Source organism: Podarcis liolepis (genome assembly GCF_965112155.1).
Source record: "Podarcis liolepis genome assembly, chromosome: 8".
Classification (NCBI taxonomy): domain Eukaryota; kingdom Metazoa; phylum Chordata; class Lepidosauria; order Squamata; family Lacertidae; genus Podarcis; species Podarcis liolepis.
This window is the reverse complement of record NC_139560.1, coordinates 21,462,360-21,482,439: the sequence shown is the minus strand read 5'-3', so window position 1 is coordinate 21,482,439 and position 20,080 is coordinate 21,462,360. Positions and strand designations below refer to the sequence as shown.

Sequence of the window (20,080 nt, the reverse complement as noted above, 5' to 3'; positions counted from 1 at the left end):
TATTAAGCAAAGAGATTGGCCTGTAATTTTTTATATCTGTTTTTTCTTTCTCTGTTTTTGGGATCAAAGTTATATAAGCCTCCTTCCACGAGGCCGGGATCTTCCCCCCCTGAAAGATGTTATTAATCACGTCTTTTAAGACCGGGGCTAGATGTTCTTCTAATGTTTTATAGTATTTTGCGGACAGACCGTCCGGCCCGGGGGCTTTCCCAGTCTTCATTCTGCTAATGGCCTCCTTGATCTCATTTACTGTGATCTCCTTATTCAGTTGTATTCTATCCTCTTCTAGTATGTATTTCTTTTCATTTTGTTCCAAATAATTCTTAATCTCTACACTGTTTTCCCCTCCTTTTTCGTATAGCTTTTCAAAGAATTGAGTAAACCTATTTTCTATTTCCTCTGGGTCTTCTATGATATTATCCTCCAGTATTATTTTATTTATCATATTTTGTTTCTTTCTTTTTCTTAACTGCCAGGCAAGTAACTTCCCCATTTTATTTGCCGACTCAAAATACCTTTGCTTTGTAAATTTAATTTTCCACTCTATCTCCTGATTTAATATTGCTGAATATTGAGATTGTAACACCTTGGAGGCTCGGTTAGCAGCTTCGTCTGTTGGGTTTTTAGTTAATTTTTTCTCATAATTTCTCAATTGAGAGAGGATCTCCTCTTTCTTACGCTCCCTTACCTTTCTCCTGTAATTATTTTGTTGTATTAAGAGACCCCTCAGAACCGCCTTACTGGCGTCCCAGACTACATCTATAGGGGTTTCTTTATTCAGGTTTAAGTTTAAATATTCTTTTAGGGTGCCTTTAATTCTTTCCCTCACCTCTTCACTATCAAATAGATTCTCGCACATCCTCCATCTATATTGTCCCTTCACTTCATTTTTTATTTCCATATCTAGAGCGCAATGATCTGATAATGTCCTAGGATGAATCTCACATTTCTTAACTCTCATAGAGAGTGTTCTTGTCATCCAGATCTGATCTATTCTACCCCAGCTCTGATGGGGTTCGGAATAATGAGTAAACTGTTTAGAGGTGGGGTTTTGGTGTCTCCAGATGTCAATTAGGTCTAAATTTTCTTCCATATCACTAAATGATTTCGGCAGTTTTCCTCTGTTCAGTTTTCCCTTCTCTGTACTCCTATCCAAGTCCGGCGCTGGGACGCCGTTCATATCCCCAAGCAAAATTAATTTGTGGGTATCCAGTTCTAATAACATACTTTCAAGTTTCTCAAAGAACTCCGCTCTGTTTGTATTCGGAGCGTATACCGTCACAACATTAATTTTTCCCCCCCGGAAATTTAATTGGATCCCTAAAATTCTTCCTTCCTCGTCCTTACAGATCAGAGTCGGTTCCCATTTCTCTTTAACATATATTACTACTCCTCTTTTTTTTCTAACATCAGAATTAATAAAATCTACCCCTAGTTTTTTATTCACCAGGATATGTTTGTGTTTTTTAGCAATATGAGTTTCCTGAAAGCAGATTACGTCATACTTCTTATTTTTCAAAACTTTCTCAATTTTATTCCTTTTAACTTTCTCGTTCAACCCGTTTACATTCCAGGATAAAAATTTCAGTGAGTGTGTTATGATTTACCTTTTGTCTGCTTCTAAACCTTTAACCGTATTCAGCAACTATAATCTCTCTCCCTTGTTTCCTGAGAGCTCCCCCTCTTCTACCGTCTCCGCTCCCACTGCGGCCTCCTCATCATCTTCATCTGATTCCACCACCTCCCCCTCTGCACCCCTCTCCTCCTCGTATCTATTTCTTATCTCTCCGTCCTCTTTTTCCAACCTGTTCCTTAGTCTATTCTCTATCTTTCCCAGATCTTTTTCATATCTTCTCAGAAACTTATCCGCCTCCTGTGTGTCCAACAATCTAAATTTTTTCTCTTTATAGAAGAAGCTAATCCCCTCCGGAAATTCCCAGCGAAATGGGATCTCATTTCTCTTCAAAGCTGCTACCACTTGTTTATATCCTTCTCTTTTACGAAGTAGCCTGACCGGTATTTCTTTATAAATAATGATAGGCCTTCCATCAATTCTTAGTCTATTATTGTAGCTCTTTCTCAAAATTAAATTTTTCATTTCCAAAGAGTTAAAGATCACCAGGCAATCCCCCAAGAATTTACTCGCTTTCAAATGATTAGGCCTTGTCATTCTATATACATTATCTACAGTAGCTGCCACCTCTTCTTCCTTTAAATTTAACCAGTTAGAGAGTTCTTTTATCATTTTCCCTCTAATATCTTCATTTCTTCCCTCTGCTACTCCCCTAAATTTAAGATGGAGCTGTTTTGACCGCATATCAGCCATGGCTAGGTTATCCCAAATCCTATCTTGAGAGATGCTTAGCTCTCCCAGTTCTTCCTTTACCTTCAATGTCTCCTTTTTTTGTTCCCTCATCTCTTTCTGCAGCTTTTTGTTAGATTCCTCAATCATTTTGGACTTTACTGAGAGATCTTGAATTTTGGCTGAAAGTTCACCCACTGCTCCCTCTATCTTTTTGTCGATCATCTCCTGGACCTCTCCTAATTTGTTTTCCATATATAATACATTTTGCTTAAACTCCTCCTTTATTTTGGCCCACAGATTATCTAAATCTTTAATTTCCTCCTGCCGCGACATCTTTCTTTCTCCCGGGGTCCCTCCCCCTTTCTTCCACTCTTTTCCATCCCTTCCCGTCATCTCCAAATCTCATGCCCCCTTCACTTTCACTTCCCCCCTACCCTTACTTCCTTCCCTTTTTAACCCCCCCGTTAACTACCGTCGTCGGCAGGAATTGTCAACAGTAACCCCACGAAGTAAACTCAAAAAGTAAAAGTAAATCCAAGTAAAGGTAAACCCAGAAGGAGCCCCGTATCCAGGCGGGGTTGGACACTCCCCTCGGAGTTTGGTAATGTCCAAGCAGATTTTTCAGACGACCTGGGGCAGAAATCCTGTGGTCAATCCAATAAGAGAGGTTGGGAAAGAAACACCCCACACCTCCTAGCGTTCTCGTTCTTCACCCCTGGCCGATCCACCTAGCCCATCCGTGAGCGGGGGGTAAAAGGTCCACAGTCCACAGTCCAGTCTTAAAGGTATCTAGTCCAGGTTAGTCCACTTTTGTCCCTTGTAGCCAAATTCCAAGTTATAGTCAAATTCCAGGTTATAATCGCGGTTCAGGTTTCAAAAACCCCCAGTAGAAATCCGGGTCAAATAAAATACACCAACCTCTTTAAGCCGCGAGGGGTTGATTAAGTCTAAAAGGTATCTAGTCCAGGTTAGTCCACTTTTGTCCCTTGTAGCCAAATTCCAAGTTATAATCAAATTCCAGGTTATAGTCGCGGTTCAGATTTCAAAAACCCCCAGTAGAGATCCGGGTCAAATAAAATACACCAACCTCTTTAAGCCGCGAGGGGTTGATTAAGTCAACGCACCACCTCTTCTGTATTAAATCTTCCTATTCAGCTCCAACCATCAAAACATATCCTCCCATCGCGGGGGAGGAGAGGCAAACACAGTGGGGGGAAAGAGGAAGCAGAGTAGACAGAGTGTAGCCGCAGACACGGAGACTTTAAAGTCCTCTCGTCTTATGCCTTGTGCCTGCTATCTCCCTCGGTATTGCCTTTGACTCCCTTCCAGGGATAACGTGTGCACTCCGGGTCCTGATTGTAAAATTGTAGTCTGCAGACGCCAGAGACCACTCGCCCCTGCGCAACAATGTGAAAAAAAAAGAAAGAAAACAGCCCCACAAAACAAACTGTAACACTCACCAGGGACCAATTAGTCCTAAGTATCCGATTCTAACAGTTCTTAAGTCCTCATAACATATTATTCTCACTCAGACAGACTCTCCGAAACTTCTTCAAATCATCGACTTTCCGTCTGCGCCATCTTGTTTCCTCCACCGTGCGAACTCCCAAACACAGTCCAAAGCTCTCCAGGGACCACCCAGCTCCATAACTGGCTTTACGCCTTGCTCATTAAAAGGAAAAAACACGCTAAAAAAAACGCTGGGGGTTCCATTCCTTTCTTGAGGAAGCCCGTCGCCTAAACTCAGCTGAAGCTCGAGGCGTTGCCCTGCAGAGTCGTTGCCTCCCCAATTCGCGCTCGCGGTCCTTCGTTTCTCCTCGTACAAACTCGGGAGAACGGTGCGACCGCTACCACGCTGCTGGGTGCCTGTCCCCCAAGGGTGCCCCCCTTGGAGTTTTTGGGGTGCGCTGCGCCCTAGCGTCTCCCCCAAGCCTCTGCAGAGCCCGAAAAACCGAGAGCAGGTTTTCCGCGCTTCCTCGCTGGTTGCGACCGGAACCGGAAGTCAGTTCTGCTTGTCCATCTTCAAATATCTCAAGGGCTGCCACATGGAAGGTAAAGCAAGCATGTTGTCTCCTGCTCTGGAGGGCAGGACTTGAACCAATGGCTTCAAGTGGCAAGAAAGGAGATTCTGACTAAACATCAGGAAGAACTTTCTGACAGTAAGAGCAGTTCGACAGTGGAATGGTCTCCCTTGGGAGGTTGTGGACCTTCCTTTCTTGTGGGTTTTTAAGCAGAGGTTGAATGGCCACCTGTCATGGGTGCTTTAGCTGGGATTCCTGCATTGTAGGCGGTTGGTCTAGATGACCATTGGGGTCCAACTCTACAATTCTGTGATTCTATGAATACCAGCTGCTGGGAATCAGAAGTCTCTTCCTTTAAATTCCTGGGAGTTTACCTTAGTGAAGACCTCACTTGGAAAAACAATATAACTCAGGTGGTTAGGTAGGCCCAACAGAGACTCCATTTCCTCAGGGTCTTGCGAAAGAACAATGTTAAACAACAATTGATGACCTCCTTCTACCGGTCCACAATACAGTGGTACCTTGGGTTACATACACTTCAGGTTACATATGCTTCAGGTTACAAACTCCGCTAACCCAGAAATAGCACCTCGGGTTAAGAACTTTGCTTCAGGATGTGAACAGAAATCGTGCTCTGGCGGCGTGGCGGCAGCAGGAGGCCCCATTAGCTAAAGTGGTGCTTCAGGTTAAGAACAGTTTCAGGTTAAGAACGGACCTCCGGAAAGAATTAAGTACGTAACCAGAGGTACCACCGTATAAAGTGTCCTCTCATATTGTATCACAGTGTGGTATGTTGGCTTGACAGCCATGGACCGAAAGTCTTTACAGAGGGTGGTGAACACAGCACATGATATCATGGGCTGTCCCCTGAGTCCGCTAGATGATATCGCATGGGATCGATGCCACAAGAGAGTGAGAAAAATTCTCAGGGACGATTCACACTCCGGCCACACCTCTTTAATCTTGTACCCTCGGGCAGGAGATATAGAAGTATAATCAGTCATACCAACAGGCTAAAAAACAGTTTCTATCCATGGGCTGTTAGGCTGCTGAACGGAAAATAATATAGTGCAACTGACTTTCAGGGTTTGTGTGTTGTGTGACAAGCACACAGAGTGCATGAGATTGAGTGTTTGGGGGGGGGGAGGCTCGGTTAATTTCATTGTAGTGGTACCTCGGGTTACAGATGCTTCAGGTTACAGACGCTTCAGGTTACAGACTCTGCTAACCCAGAAATAGTACCTCGGGTTAAGAACTTTGCTTCAGGATGAGAACAGAAATCGTGTGGCGGTGGCGGCAGCAGGAGGCCCCATTAGCTAAAGTGGTACCTCAGGTTAAGAACAGTTTCAGGTTAAGAGTGGACCTCCAGAAAGAATTAAGTCCTTAACCTGAGGTACTACTGTACACAGGTTGTACATTGACAATAAAGGTATTTGTTACCTATTGGGTTTAGCAAATTTTATGTTACAAGGCACGTTCTAACCAATCGTATAGTAGATGAACGTTCTAATGGCAAGTAAGCGTATGCACTTTCAACTGTCAACAGTCAGTTCATTGCTTGGGTTTATTACTGTGTTGTCCAGTCAGTTTGGTTCCTGTGTTCCTATGAGTGAGCTGTTGTCACTGACAAATGTTGAATAAACTTAGTTGAGGAACTTATACTGCCTTGGGCTTCTGACTTTTTCCAAATATTTAATAGTATTATTATTATTATTATTATTATTATTATTATTATTATTATTTGGTGGGGAGAGTGCTGTTGCCCTCCTGGCCCTGCTTCCCATAGGCTTCTGGGTGGCCTCTGTAAAAAACAGGATGCTGGACGATGGGTCATTGGCATGATCCAGCAGAGCTCTTCTCATGTTCTTATGTATGTATGTAGCACCAGGAAGGATGCTGTTTCCTTTAGTTCAGCTCCATAAATAGAGAAAAACAGTTCTCGGACCAGTTGTATTCATAATTTCTTAATGACATGAAGAAGTGATGCATCCTTTGAGCCTTCAGAAATAGTTAAGAGCTTCCAATTTGGCACTGGAGGCTTTTATTCCTATTAGTGCAAACTGTTTGCATTTATATGTTTATGTCAACCTATCACTGGCATAATTGCACATCAAAACTGCTGGTGACATTTCTGGCAGCGTTGTCCCATATTCTGTAAGTGTAAGGAGTGAAATACTGTGGAGTTAGGCTGTTTTAAGCCAAATGACTTCAATGGGATTTAAGCCTTAGCTATCAGTGGCCGTAAGCCGTTCAGCAATCAGCCACTAGATGTAGAAGTTGCACTTTGGTGCTGCACATATACATGCTTGTCTCTTGTTTGTGTGCAAGTTTAGGTTCATCTAGAACTCTCATTGTTTCCATGGCAAACTAGGATAAAAGTAATTCAGTAATATCCACATACGTAAACACTGCTTCTTCTGCATGCTCCAGGAGCACCAAATTTATCTTTTATTAGTGATATATTTTGCTTTTCTTGGCTGATTCCATACTTCTGCTCATACGGTGAATTTCTGGAAGCTTATGAATGCTTCCAGTTTGGACTTTTCTCAATCTATATTCATCAGTCTGCCTTATACCAGATCAGAAGATTTGTCCATCTAGCCCAATAGTCTACACTGCCTGACACTGCTCTCCAGGACTAGATCTTTCTCATCACCTGCTACTTGGTCCTTTTAACTAGAGATGCCAGGGATTAAAGTTAGGACTTTCAGCATGCAAGCCATGTCCTCTGGTCTCTACCCATTACCATCACAGATGTTGATGCCAGGAGCATCTAATATGGCACACAGTTCCATTTGATCAGAACAGAACATAGGAAGTTGCCTTGTGTCAGCACACTAGGGCCCTGTCTACACTATACATTTAAAGCAGTTTCATTCCACTTTAAACAAGCATGTCTTCTGTTAAAGAATCCTGAGAACTGTAGTTGGTTAATGGTGCCAATTGTTGCTATGAGAACCCCATTCCCTTCACGGAACTTCAATTCTTAAGAGTGGTTCAGCCACCAATCATTTCCCCCCTGGAATTCTGGGAACTGTAGCTCTTGTGAAAGGAATAGGGGTCCCCTAACAACTCTCAGCACCCTTAACAAACTACAGTTCCCTGGATTCTTTGTGAGGGTGCTGCAGTGACTATTTAAAGTGGTATGATACAGCTTCAAAAGTACAGTGTGGATGGGGCCCAGATCCGCAAGCATGATGACAGCTTGACTGCATTGGGTTGCATTTTCTAAGCTTTGGTTTTGAGCTGAACTGGACCACATCTTAATGCCCAAGAGCATTACTCAGCAAAATGACTTGAAATTATATATATCACTGGTGGGGACCAATAGTTTCTTTTAATGGAATGCTGGTCTAGTCCCAAGCTTGTGGTTTTACCACTGGCACCCAGGAAAGCTACACAGCTTTTATGAGAACTCCTAAGCGATGCCTAATTTCTTTTCTTTTGCAAGAAGTGCTCCAAAAGGCTCCCAATAGAAATGAAAAGGAAACTTGGATCTCGGCTAGATTGCATCCTTTCATGACACAGAACCAAGTGCTTGGCTGGAGCAATTCATTTTGCTAAAAGGCAAGTGGGAGCTGTTCTCGGCTCGAGTGTAGTGGAGGGAAAATAACTATTTACTCTTTGGATTTCTTTTTCTTTTTCTTGGGTTTAATAGATATATGAAACAGGTTATCAGAGGGTTTGTATGCGGTTCTCCAAGCTGTTCATAAATTGTAGTTAGTGAAAGCTGTTCATACATCATTCTTTAATATGTAGTGGAATAAAGCTTGATTTCTCTTTGCGCCTTTTATTGCCTTGCAAGGCCTCTGCTTAATTACGGCCATAATAAAATTTAGCAGTGTAAAAGTGAGCAATATAAAAGGAACACAACCGTTTATTCTTTGTTATGACTACCAAGTATCCGAGGGGTTTTCTTCTGATTCTCTTACTCAGTCGAAAGAAGGAGCAGGGAGGAAGATGAAGTGCCTGGGACTAGTTTAGAATTTGTGGTTTTTAGAGGACTTGACCAAACTTTCATTAAACTGCCCCCCAGCTACTTTGTGTCCTTGAAGGTAAAATCTCTCCCTTGCCTTGCTACATGTTCTTATGAATGCTATAGTACTTGGGTTTTTTAAATGAAATAATAATTAATAAGACCTAATTCCTGTCTTACCATAGTGATGTGAATGTTGCTTTTACATGGCGGCTCTGTTGTTTTACTCTGGTGCATGAGAGATTCACGTGTCTCATGCGGCCTTCCTTGCTTCCTTGTTTGTTTATTGTTGTTTTAAAGGTAAAGGTAAAGGGACCCCTGACCATTAGGTCCAGTGGTGACCGACTCTAGGGTTGCGGCGCTCATCTCGCTTTATTGGCCGAGGGAGCCGGCATACAGCTTCCGGGTCATGTGGCCAGCATGACTAAGCCGCTTCTGGCGAACCAGAGCAGCGCACGGAAACGCTGTTTACCTTCCCGCTGGAGCGGTACCTATTTATCTACTTGCACTTTGACGTGCTTTCAAACTGCTAGGTTGGCAGGAGCAGGGACCGAGCAACGGGAGCTGACCCCGTCGCGGGGATTCGAACCACCGACCTTCTGATCGGCAAGTCCTAGGCTCTGTGGTTTAACCCACAGCTCCACCCGCGTCCCACCTATTGTTGTTTTAGTGACATGCTATTACTCCCATACCCATACCAATGTGTGGAGTGTAGGAACTGGGCCTTAGACAAGGAATTGCTTCACTTGACCAGATTATAGCTCCATTGTGCCACCAACTGTACCAATGTGGCAATTTTGGGTAGCTCACAAATGAGGCATGAGAGAGAAGGATATCTCTTGTTCCTAGCGATCTAAATGTATCATTCTTGCCCCCAGCATCCAGGTGCTGTTTCTTTTGGATGTTGCGTTTAACCTTAATATTTCTAGGCTTAAAATGAAGGCCTCCCCTGCTCAGAAAACAATACAGAAGCACCCTAATGAGGAAATTGGTTTATAAGAGGGACACGCTTAGAAAGTGACCCCATTGCCACAGTAGGGGAATTAGTGGTTACCACCACATGTAGCAATGGGTAAGTGGATGTGATTCTTAATCCCTGTTCAGTAGTATGCAATATTCCAGCCACACAGAAATTATTTGCATGCATTTCTCATATTTCTCCGTCCTTCAACCTGGCAAGCAAGTGGTATTATCGGAGCTGAAGGACACATTCACACCGGGCAAAAGCACTGGAGCAGAATGCCTGTGATTGGTATGGCCAGGGAAGGAGAGAGGAAGGCTGTGTTCGGTCTCCAGGCCTGAGATTCCCCAGCCCTGCCCTACTGCCTCAGACCAAGGTCTTCAACATCAATAGCTGCCTGGCACTTTATTTTAGCAGGAGACGGGAGGGATTGAATCTGCAACTTTCTGTATAGAAAACATGCTTTCTAATCCACAGTCCCTTCCCACGGTTCCTTCCACACACTTCTCTTGCTAATGGATCATGGTTGGCACCACAGCCGGGGGGGGGGGAGTGCCCCCTGAAAACAAGGAGTCCCCCCCCCCACAGTTGCTGAACTCCTGCCATTAGCATTGTTCTTTCAGAGATCTTAGCATGTGGAACACAATTCTTCCAATTATACCCTTTCTGTGCCCCCTCCTGATTTTCTTCCCCTGGTGCCACCACGACTCTGGATTGGAACTGAGTCAGGTTTGGATTATACTGTTGTTTCCCAAACTTGGGTCTCTAGCTGTTTTTGGACTACAATCCCCATCATCCCTGGCCACTGGTCTTGCTAGCTAGGGATGATGGGAGTTGTAGTCTAAACACTAAACTGTGTTTTAGACCTTCCAGCTGCTGCTCTCCGCAATGGAGATTGCGGCTTGACTCACAGAATTACGGATTCAAAATCCTAACTATTCGCACCCCTCCCAATTCCTTAGTGTTTCTTAAACTGGAGCTGGGTAGCTGAGGTCAGCAACGTGCTTCTCCGAAATAGTTAGGCTGAGTTAACCTGCCCTTAGTGGGATCTTAATTTTAACAAGGCATATTGCGTAAAAGTAAAAGCAGAGTGCGTGGGAGGAATAGCTGTGAGAATCTTTGGCGTTCTGTTTCTCTCGCTTGGAACCACGTACGTTTCCGTAGTGCACATCAGCTGTGTGAGCCTATTAGCCGGCTTCGGTGTCAAAAGCTTCAATGGCAGAAGATAATGAGTAGAGTTCATTCACTCTGTGCAATTTTGCATCTATTCATAACCTCTTTGCTGGAGGTAGAAAGTGCTTCCATTCATTATAGCGTATAGCGTTCAAAAGTAATTTCATTGATAAGGTCTGCGTTTCCGTCATAGTGCTCCTACATATATATGAGTCATCTGGAGCTTTTATTATTCTAAGTCGTTTAGCGGAAAAATTAACTCTGGGATTTTTTTGCATGTCCCCCTCCCTGTCCCGCATTAGCTCTCCTTTCCTCACATGGGGGTACACTGTCTCCACATTTGCTGAAGTTCAGTTTGTTTTTTTCCAAAAGCATGTTGCTTTGTTCAAATTGCAAAATCTCAAACCAGCTGGATGAAATCACAGCACACTAGTACACAGTATCCCCTCTTGGTTCTGGAGATCTGTGATTCTCTTTGCGTTAACAACAGAGGTGATGTTTGTCCTTCTTTGCCTTTATCTTCAACCACTGCCTACTTTCCCAGCTGTGCTTGAAAAGTGAATGAATAGGGAGGAACGCAATTGGAGGATCAAGTTCTGCCTTCGCTTTTTGCCCCACACTTTTGCCCCACACTCTTGGACCTTTAGGTCAGCTACTTGGAAATATAGATGACTTACTCTGTAGTATGACTTGAATGGTCTAAGGCACTGGGTTTGAGGCTTCAGTCACTTCACGGATATGGGTTTGAATCCCACAGCTGCCAGTGCATTGAGCGGAAGGGCCATAGCTCAGTGATAGACCTATTTGCTTTGCATGCACAGGCTCCCAGATTTGAGCCCTAGCAGCTCCGGGTAAGGCTAGGAAATTCCCCTGGACAGCTGCTGCCAGTCAGTGTACGCAATACAGACCTAGAAGGACCAGTGGTCTGGCTTGGTGTAAGACAGCTTCCTATGTTTATGCCAAAGTGGGATTTTTTAAAATTCTCATATGTTCATTTGTTCCTTGGAGTTCACCTTTAACAGTGACTGTGATAGTTCAGCTTCTTTCTTTTTTTCCTAGGGATTTCCCCCCCTGGGGTGGTGAGAAATAGCATACTCTGAGTAAATTCTCAGAATATATATTTTGATAAATTTTAGCTCATCTCTAGCTAAAACAATAGAATCCTAGAATGGTAAGTGAGAAGGGATCTTTGCAAAGCAGGAATTTGCAGCTGCCCCACACAGGAATTGAACCTGCAGCTTTGGCGTCATTAGCACCACACTCTAACCAACTGAGCCATAACATAAGTGTGATATTGCCTACAGACCCTCCTGGATATTAAGATCTGCATAGGGGGGCATCTTGGTAGTTCCACCTTCCTCAGAAGTTCAGGGGGTGGAAGTTGGCCCAGGAGAAGCCCCTAAATTGTGGAGTTCCCTCCCCTCAGAGGTATGTCTGTCTTGTTCACCAAACAACTTTCAACGAATGCTGAAGAGGCGATGCAGCTGTTTACTCTTTGACACCTGAGGTGGATTTCACCCTGTTCTTGTGACTTTAATCTGTTTTAACTGTTCTTAATCTTGAATTCTGAGTACAGTGGTACCTCGGATTACAAACACCTCAGGTTACAGACTCCGCTAATGCGGAAGTAGTACCTCGGGTTAAGAACTTTACCTCAGGATGAGAACAGAAATCGTGCGGAAGCGGGAGGCCCCATTAGCTAAAATGGTACCTCAGGTTAAGAACGGTTTCAGGTTAAGAACGGCCCTCCGAAACGAATTAAGTTTGTAACCAGAGGTACCACTGTAGTTGCAACCCACCCTCTAATTACCTGCTGGTGAAGGGCAAGGTAATAAATTTAATAAAGACGACAGTGTTGATGATGATATTGATAATAAGATGCAGGCCAATGATGGTCCGAGGACAGTGCTCTTTTCTCAGTGCTGGAGATTGGAGTAGATGTGCTTGTGTAAATGTAGTGATGGTGACCAACTTGGGATGGTCTTTAAAAGAGTGTTAGTGTTATCCTCCATCAATGTGTCTATCAATGACTAGCAGCCATGATGACTCTGCCTTGGGATTCTAGTTCCTGGGAATCATTTTTGGGAAGAGTGCTGTTGGGCTTGTGTCCCCTAGGCATCTGTTTGGCCGCTGTAAGAACAGGATACTGGACCAGATGGTTATCTTTGGCTTGATCCTGCAAGCGCTTGTTATGAATAGTTTGGAAATGGCCGCCCAGCTTACAAGTGCTAAGAGTGAGCCTGCAAATTAGCTCATGTGTGGCGCATGAATTATAGAAAAGTGCAGTGACTAGACAATTTACTTTTTAATGGAGTCTGCTACAGCAATAAAGTTCCTGCAGATGGACATTTTGTAATATAGTCAGACGAATTGTATTGCCGTTTATTAAAGCAGATTCTTCCGCAGGCTAGGGACAAGTTCAACACATTGATATTCTTCAAATTTTAATTAATAAGTGATGCTCACATTTATAATTTATCTACCTTTGTATATTGCAGAATAGGCCATGTGGAACCCATGAAGTTTCCCCTGTAAATAGGAAATTTATAAATAGCATTTGATAATTCTAGACTTAAGGCTGAATGTACAGGCTGTGGCACTTTTCTGTAATTATGGATGTGTGGTAATTATCAACAGAATCATTTAATTAAATGACTGCCTTTTTTTTGTTAGGTTCTAAATGGAGAATGTAAAATGTATCAATTTGGCCCTTGCCCTACAAAATCCACTAAGCCCGAGGGGCTACTTGAAGCCTTGGATATGAACATTTTGGAAGACTACGTATGTGCTACATATTTTATTTTCAGTGATGGGGAAACTGTGATCTTCCAGCTGTGTTTGGACTACAGTTCCCATCATCCCTGACCACTGGTCCTGATAGCTAGGGGTGGTGGGAGTTATACTCCAAAAACAGCTAGAGACCCAAATTTGGTAAACACTGGTGTACACAATACTTTGCTAGTTAGACCAGTGCTCTCACTCTAGTTGGCCACTGTAGGAACAGGGGGGCTGGACTATGTTAGGCTCCACCCCCTGTGTGTACAGTGGTCTCTGTGTTTATATACAGGGTTAAGATCTGTACATGCTTGCATATAACTTGTACATGCTCCAGATGTTCATGCTATACTTGGTCGATGTCATGGAGCAAGCCAAGTCATTGTGCATGGCAAGCTGGTTTGTGCAGTGTTGAGAATGGGACTAGTCAGAGCAGTAGTAAGCAGGTGCTAGGGTTGCCATATGTCCTCTTTTCCCAGGACACGTCCTCTTTTTCATAGGTATGTAAAATGAGAGTTGTCATAGAGATCCGTAGTTAAAAGTAGAAGTCGGCAAATGCGTCCTCTTTTCTGCTCTTCAAAGTATGGCAAGCCTAATTATTCCACGTGTTCTGCCCCCACAGGGGTCAGTTATTACTAATAGCAAATCTGTGTATTAATATTAGGTAGAAGGAAAAGATAGTGCCTTTCCCCCTTTTTAGACCTCAAGTCAGGTTGGGAAATGTAGGCATAGCAAGATTCTAGTTTCTATTGACTCAGCCCAGAGCGGGAAGAAACCTCTCTTCCTTCTTTGTTTCAGTGATTTATTTCTTGCATACCAGGAAGATGGGCAAATTCACTCATTCTTACATAACTACACAAAGAACTTCATAAAAAGCTTCTAACCACTTTCATTCAGAGCCAAAGAACAGCCTATTGCAATGTGAGTAAATATTTCTACATGTGCCTTGTGATCTTCAATAAATCTGTGTATGAGAACTTTGTGGAGTTTTGTTCAATGCTATCCAGAAGTCTCAAAGGGACGCGGGTGGCGCTGTGGTGTAAACCACTGAGCCTTGGGCTTGCCAATTGGAAGGTTGGCTGTTTGAATCCCCGCGACGGGGTGAGCTCCCATTGTTCAGTCCCAGCTCCTGCCAACCTAGCAGTTTGAAAGCACATCAAAGTGCAAGTAGATAAATAGGCACCGCTCTGGCGGGAAGGTAAACGGTGTTTCTGTGTGCTGCTCTGATTCGCCAGAAGTGGCTGGCCACATGACCCGGAAAAACTGTCTGCAGACAAACGTCAGCGCCCTCGGCCAGTAAAGCAAGATGAGCGCCGCAACCCCAGAGTTGTTCATGACTGAACTTAACTGTCAGGGGTCCTTTACCTTTTACCTTTTATCCAGAAGTTTCAGGACAGAATACGAAATACGAGTCCCAGTTGCCCGGTGACGGTGGCTAAAATTAATGAGAGATCTGTAACTGCACTTGAAATTGGTTAAACATTTACTTATATTTCTAACACAAGATATGAAATATACACGCATAAATGAAAAACTGGAGGGAATGGACATCAGACTAATAAAAAAAGAGAGACTCTAATAGGACAGAAAAGCCCTGCAGTGTTTGGGGGTAAAAAAATAATTGTAAAGGCTTGCCTAGCTGGATGAAGTATACATGATTAAACTGAACATGCTGCAAGCCACAAAATAATTAATTCATAAAAGGGAAGCCACAGTGTAAGTAGATTATATTAACAAGCTTACAAACACAATCCCAAATAAACAATGATATTAAATCCCACACAACAGTTAGTCTTTGCAACCAACTGTTGACAAACTTTAGATACTATCAAATTTTTAGAGATTTTAGATAACTTTAGTTAGTAGTTAGTAAATGTGATCTGGACACACCCACCCAAATAAAAATCCTCACTTCTGGAAGAAAGGCTTAAGATGCATCTTAGAGGTTAATTGTGCTCCAAGCTGATATATATATAGGTCCTCTGAGAATCCAAAATAAACAGCCTATCCCATCAGCACAGCTTCCCTGCATTAATACTGTTGAAAAGTACTAGGCAATTGGATGTTTGGGGGAAGGCTAGTGCGTCAATGTAGGAACATAAGCTGACATAAGAGTCAAACTGTTGCCCCATCTAGCTCATTCCTACCTGGGAACACCAGGGGCTGAATCTGTGACCTACCCACTGAAGCTACATATCTTCTCCAAGCAGCCAGTTTGGTGTAGTGGTTAAGAGCAGTAGTCTCGTAATCTGGTGAACCGGGTTCGCATCCCTGCTCCTCCACATGTAGCTGCTCAGTGAACTTGGGCTAGTCACACTTCTCTGAAGTCTCTCAGCCCCACTCACCTCACAGAGTGTTTGTTATGGTGGAGGAAGGGAAAGGAGATTGTTAGCCACTTTGAGACTCCTTCGGATATTGATAAAGCAGGCTATCAAGTCCAAACTCCTCCTCCTCCTCTTCTTCTTCTTCTGCTTCCATGAATGCTGCATCTTGTGTTTAACTGGGGGTACCAGTTTCATGCTGTCTTGTTAAATTATGTCCTTTTAACCCACCCTTCCTCCAAGGAGCTGAGAGTGACATGCATATTCTCACAACAAACCTCTAAGGTAGGCTAAGGAGGGAGTTGCTGCCCCAAAGTCACACTCAGTCATGACTGGCCCAACATCACCCAGTAAGCTTTTATGGCTGAGTGGCGACATGGGTGTCCAACACTCTAATTGCTACACTACACTGGCACTCACAAAATTTCTACTTTCTGCATATTAACTAAGAAGTAAGATAGGAGATGCAGTCTCAATAGCTGCTGTACATATTTGAAAAGACTCATTTACAGAGAGTTATAAACATCTACTTTTGAGCAATTTATGGAAAAACTTAATGTATTAGATTTCATTTGAAAAACTGCCTATGATACCAAAATTAAATTGTCTTTTATGGCATATACTGACACTCTTTTCTTTCTCTTCTTCTCCATATCAGACACCTATTATCCCTCTTGGCAAATTTCTCCCTGTTTGTGCATCCTACTCGTCCTCATCCAAACTACATGGCTTCAATCTACCCCTTATTTATTCATATAGATAAGCTTGTTTGAAAGTAGAACAGGGTCTTCCCTTCATTTTCTTTCTTTATTAATTTCTTACTTTTAGTATCACACCCTTCCTTCATTAGGGGTCTTTTTCTTATTTTCATTTGCAGTTGTTGTGCTACACTTTCTAAATACAGCGGACGACTTCTAGGGTAATTCATTTGAGGGATACAATCTGCTGTTTCTGTTTTTGTTTTGCTTTCTCACTGCATCTTGAAAAGGAATAAGTAATCATTTTATAAATTTATAGTTGTAGGAAAACATATATTTTAAATGCTGGGAACGGTTTCATAAGCCGAATTTCATGAGTCCTCCGTGATCTGGCTCAATTTTTAAATGGCAGAGTGATTTAAATGATTTTTTGTCCTATCTTTCTCTTATGGAACTCAGGGTAGCACACATGCCAGACTCTTCCCCCCCCCCCAGCAATTCTTTTAAAAAATAGATTAGACTAAGAAATACAGACAGTCACCTGGTGAGGTTTGAGGTTAAGAAAGTATTTATCCCAGATCCCAGATCAACACTGTAAGCCAGTGGTTTTCAGTGTAGCGGTCCTGACCCCTGGAGGGGGGCAGTGGGATTACCTAGAGGGCAGGGGGTGGCACTGAAGTTGTAAATGACTATCAGACATTGAGAAGCTGGTCTCACTGGATCAAGTTTTGTTGATGAAATCCTTCTAATTGGATTTTGAATAAACGTGCAAATACTTTTTTATTGCTTTAAATTTATTCTTTTTTTCCCTTTGGTGGATCTTGCAAATTGCTATTTGGAATAATGATTATAGGCAGCACTGGGAATGAGTTTATGGAATCAAGGGAGCAGTGGCCCCCAAACATTAGGGAACCACTGCTCTAACGACTTGCACTGTACTGGGTCAAATATATGAATTAACCGCTGTTAATGCCCTTCCGCCTGGTCAGCAGCATGAGTGATAAAATGGTAAATAATCTAATAAAGCAATTGGGGACAAATCTCATGCCACATTTTGCTTCTCCATTAGCAGTGCTGTTGTCAAGTCAAATATGCCATCACCCAATTGAAAGTTTCCCCTATAAGGCAGGACGTATTAATGATTGTGTTGTTATCAGTGCTTTGCAAAGCTTTGTCTCACAAGCTGCCTTGAAATGCAACTAGATTACATCTATTGGCTACATCCCTGTCAGCTCTTATTGTCATCTTGTCACGGGCAGTAATCTGATGGGTTAAAGGATGACCTGTTTCTTTATAAGCTCTTGTTATCGTCCCATTAGTCCATATACTTGGCCAATAGGATGTGTTGCAGGGTGAGAATGCTGTGCGTCAGTTAGCTGTGCATAAACACGTGCCCGGTATCCCATCAAGGCTGCAGTCCTGTACACATGTACTTGGAGGGCAAGCTTCATTTAATTCAGACTAAGGAGGCTGCACATTGCTCACTCAGAGTAGCAAGGGAAGTCATGGGGCAGGGTATGGTTCTGAATTTGCGTCTCCATCTTAGGAAATCCCACATATCCGTAAGAAAGTAATGGGGATGGGCCTACCGATCTCTGATCTGTGGAGTGAAACACCAAAGGGCTCAACTCACATTCAAACAACACAGAACAGTGCTATGTTTCACCAGTTTCTGGAAACTCGATAACACAGCTGTTTAAGAAGCATCAAGAAGCAAGTGATTCCAAATAACACAGACATTGCCTTGACTTGCACTCTCTCAATTGCCCATCTTCATGGGGGACCCCTGAGTCTGGCAGAAGTACACAAAATCTTTACCGGGATGGAAAGCTATGAAATGGCCTAACAAAGACTTAGTGGTCTCAATGTCCACAGAATACTGACTAAGGCCCCATCTGCAATGAACATTTAAAACAGTGGTCGTCATTATTTATTTATTTATTTATTATTTAAATTTGTATACCATCTTATACCCGCAAATGTTTGGTTCTCAAATATTTTTCTCTGCCCCACGCTTTCAGAATAAAATTTGCTCATGTCACACCAAACTTTTTATTGATAAGAAATACATTGAAAACACAACTAGGATTGTCCTTGGTATATTGCGTGATGTTTGTGCTTTCATTTTGAAAAGCTATCTATCCATCTCCTACTACGATAGATAGATAGATAGATAGATAGATAGATAGATAGATAGATAGATAGATGATAGATAGATAGATAGATAGATACTAGGTAAAAGGTAAAAGTAAAGGACCCCTGGGCGGTTAAGTCCAGTCAAAGGTGACTATGGCGTTACGGGGCTCATCTCGCTTTCAGGCCAAGGGAGCTGGCGTTTGTCCACAGACAGCTTTCTGGGTAATGTGGCCATGACTAAACCGCTTCTGACACAACGGATCACCATGATGGAAGCCAGAGCACACGGAAACGCCATTTACCTTTCCACTGGAGCGGTATCTATTTATCTACTGGCATGCTTTCGAACTGCTAGGTTGGCAGGATCTGGGACAGAGCAATGGGAGCTCACTCCGTCGTGGGGTGATACTATTTTGTGATACCGTCGCAGGGTGATAGTATTTTGATACTACACTACACTGAAATATTTAAATGTTTCTTTGGTTGTCCTTGAATCTTCCTGCCACACTTACCATCCTCTCCTGGTACAGCAGCGTGGTGTACCACATCCTTTGAGAACCACAGATTTCAATCAATATGCTACCGCTTTAAGCAGTCACAGGTCTCTCCCCCCAAAAAAATTATGGGAGCTACTTTCCATTGGCAATTTTCTTTTATTCAAAGAAACTAGTGCCGGCTTTTCTAAAGACCTGAACACACATGTTTTCTGAAAAACTTTCTGGGGTTGGAAAATTACTCTCAAATCCCAGTTGGTGGCCATTGGGAGTAAAGGGTCTGAGTGAATTGGTGTTTCTGTCTCCCACATCAGCCCTACAGGTACATAAGTAGAGAATGTCTCTAGAGGAAGAAAGGTAAGCACATTGTAATTGAGGCCACACATTGGGGGTAAGAGTAGAATAATGACCAACACACAAAGGATAATTTCTGGGGAAGGAAACATTTAGAATGGGAGTTGTGTGTGTGGAGGGTTAGGTTATGTAAGTAAGTATTAACAATATATGTAATGCACTGACCTTAATCTAGTGTGAATACTGGACAGCTTGCTTTGGTGTTGTTCTGCATCTGTAGTGGGTGGGTGAGATAGCAAATTCTGGAGGTAAAAATGGTGGGTGTCTATTTCTACTTCTGTGCAAGGATAATCTCTGCAAGGAGGTGCACATTTAATTTATAGATGGAGGGAAGCAGGAGAGCTCTGTATTTTCTTCCCACAGAAAGTAGGAGAAACTGTGACGATAAATCACAGAAAACTGGAGAGGCCAAGATGAAAATGTCACTGCCCAAACACAGAGTAATGAAAGATACAGCTGGAATTTTGTTCGTGTTTTTTTTTTTTTTTAAAAAAAGAACGGCTGCTTCATCTGCTAGAACTAACAAGACATTTTACCTGGCATGACATCAAAATGGTTGTGCCAATGTCATATTCCCTAAAGCGTTTCCCAAACCGAGGAAACTTCTTTCTTTAAGCCGAAATCTTTCAGTCAAATGTAACTTAATCGGAAAGTATTCTTAACAAACAAAATGCAATTTGCTTAGAGATTCTGCATTTCTAAATGTCTTCCGATAGCCATCTTTTCTTACAGGGAGAGGCCACTAAATCCTTGAATATATTCGTGTTGTGAGAGCAATTAACTTACGGAAGCAGAGCTGAGCCAAAATCTCTCAGTAGTCTGAGAAAATTTCCATGAAAAAGAAGGCCACTTAGCACAGCAGTGTT

General features: G+C 42.7%; 1 protein-coding gene across 8 annotated transcripts in view; it reads left to right on the top strand.

Moving 5' to 3' along the window:
* OXR1 (oxidation resistance 1) overlaps positions 1 to 20,080 on the top strand; it is a 236,097-nt gene that overhangs the window by 31,187 nt on the left and 184,830 nt on the right. Inside the window, exon 2 of one of the 8 annotated variants that reach the window (XM_083516644.1) lies at positions 14,010 to 14,132. The exons of the other annotated variants lie outside the window; for them this stretch is intronic. The gene's annotated coding sequence lies outside the window, so the exon portion shown is untranslated. The remainder of the gene's footprint in view (positions 1 to 14,009; positions 14,133 to 20,080) is intronic. 8 annotated transcript variants of the gene reach the window in all.